The sequence below is a fragment of the Mus pahari genome, chromosome 10 (assembly GCF_900095145.1).
Source record: "Mus pahari chromosome 10, PAHARI_EIJ_v1.1, whole genome shotgun sequence".
NCBI classification, from domain to species: Eukaryota; Metazoa; Chordata; class Mammalia; order Rodentia; family Muridae; genus Mus; species Mus pahari.
Genome location: NC_034599.1, coordinates 65,026,552 through 65,028,953, shown reverse-complemented (window position 1 = coordinate 65,028,953; position 2,402 = coordinate 65,026,552). Strand labels below are relative to the sequence as shown.

Genomic DNA, 2,402 nt, shown 5'->3' with positions numbered 1-2,402 from the left:
TATATATATATATATATATATATATATATATATATATATATATATATAATCTTCCAGAAGCAAAGCTCATGTTAGCTTCTCAGTTCCTCTGCATTTTCCTAAGACTCAGTGACCACTTCCTCTTTTTTGTCTCCGAGAGGGTGTGGGTGTGCCTGGTGGCAGAGGGTCAGAGGGAAAATACCCGGATGCCTGGGAGTTGGTAATTAGAGAATGGTAATACTGGAGCCTTCCCCACCCCTCCCTCTTTCCCACTATCTCGCTTCTGTTCACTATGAAGAAGAGTTCGTGATCTGTAATTCACATGTAAGCAAACAACAGAGGAGGGGCCTGGAGAGATAGCTTAGCACTTCAGAGTGTTTGCTGCTCTTCCGAAGCAGCCGAGTTTTCGTCCCAGGATCCGTGTCGACTCTCATGGCTCACAAGTGCCTGTTACTCCAGCTCCAGGGGACCTGACAGCCTCCTCGGAACTCTGCAGCAGGCATTGCACACACACACACACACACACACACACACACAGAGAGAGAGAGAGAGAGAGAGAGAGAGAGAGATGCACACACACACACACAGACACACACACACACAGAGGAGGGGGGTGTTTAGAAATAGAACTTTGAAGCATACAGTTCCGTGGGGTTTAGTGTATTTACTGTTCACAGTTAATCACAGGACATTTGAACAGTTCAGAAAGAAACCCCATGGCATTTGCTGTCTCCCCCCATCTCCCCTCAATCCCTGTCTACAGCAACCACAACAACTCTTTCTCTCCCTGTGGATCGGCCTCTCTGGGCGTGTCCTGTAAATGGGCTCATCCCAGGCGAGCTTTAAGAAAAGCCTCCTACACTCAGCATCGTGTGTTGAGGGTTCATCTGCGTGTGGCCGGTCAGCACATCATTGCTTTCTGTGGCTAAGAGACACCACACTGTGAGCAGATATGCGCTTCCTACTTTTATCTATTATAAATTATAACAATTATAAATAATATATAAAATGTAATTATAAACCATAAATACAGCTGAGGATATCCGTTTATGAGGTCTTGCATGTTTACATTTTTAAAAGATTTATTTATTTTTATTTTCCATGTATGAGTGTTTTCCTTGCATATATGTGTGTGCACCATGTGTGTGTATGCACATGTGTGTGCAATGACCATGGATTGGGCCCCCGGAGTTGGTGTTACAGGGAGTTGTGCACAGCCTTATGTGGGTGTTGTGAATAAACCCTGTCTCTCTTCAGCCTGGAGGCTGAAGATTTTTAGACATGGTGTGAGGGAGGGTCCTGAGTTCTTCATTCTTTTGCGTGCTTAGTTCTTTTCAACATCATTAGTCAAAAGTCTAGCCCACCCCTCACTGGATTGTCCTGGCACCATACTTGAAAAGCATTTGGGGGTAGGGACACCTAAGTTCCTTTCTTCTCCCTTTCTTTCCCCCATCCTCTGCCTACTTCCCTCTCCAACCCCACCCACTCCCCTCCCCACTCCCCTCCCCTTTCTGTCCCTTGTTCTCTTTAGTTGTGTGTACCAGAGGTTAATCTCAGGTGTTACTCTCTGGAGCCATCCACCTTTTTTAAAAAAGGATTTTTATTTATTTATTTTATGTATATGAGCACACTGTCACTGACACACCACAAGATGTCATCGAATCCCATTACAGATGACTGCGAGCCACCATGTGGTTGCTGGGAATTGAACTCATGACCTCTGAGAGAGCAACCAGTGCTCTTACCTGCTGAGATATCTTTCCAGCCCATCCACTTTTTTCTTTTTAAACTCTGTGTGTGTGTGCACGTGTGTGTGTGTGTGTGTGTGTGTGTGTGTGTATACACAACAGTGTGGAATCAGTTCTCTCTTCCTCTATGTGGGTTCTAAAGACTGAACTTAGATCTTCAGACTTGCACAGCACCTACTTTACCCACCAAACCATCCTGCTGGTCCAAAACGTGTGTGTGTGTGTGTGTGTGTGTGTATGTGTGTATGTGAAACGTGCATTTTCAGGTACACAAGCATGCACGCACCATGGTGCCAGTGTGGAAGTCAAAGAACAGTTATTGAGGGTTGGTTCTCTCCTGCCACCTTGTGGGATCCAGGGATTGAACTTGGGTTGCTAGGCCTGGATGCGTGTACCTCTATCCTCTGAGCCATCTTACCAGGCATTTTAAAACAAAGCAGGCTCACTTGCTATCCTTGAGCTTACCAACTAGGCTAGGCTGAATTCTGGAGACTGAACTCCAGTCTTCTGCAAGGGCAGTAAATGCTCCTAACGACAGAGCCTTCTTGCCAGCCCCACACCTGGCTTTTTTTTTTTTTTTTTTTTAAGGGGGTTTAGAGACGGGGTTTCTCTGTATAGCCCTGGCTGTCCTGGAACTCACTTTGTAGACCAGGCTGGCCTCGAACTCAGAAATCC

The 2,402-nt window shown here is 45.8% G+C and overlaps 1 protein-coding gene across 2 annotated transcripts in view; it reads left to right on the top strand.

The window, feature by feature from the left end:
* Fam81a (family with sequence similarity 81 member A) overlaps nucleotides 1–2,402 on the top strand; it is a 52,447-nt gene that overhangs the window by 38,322 nt on the left and 11,723 nt on the right. The window lies entirely within an intron of this gene.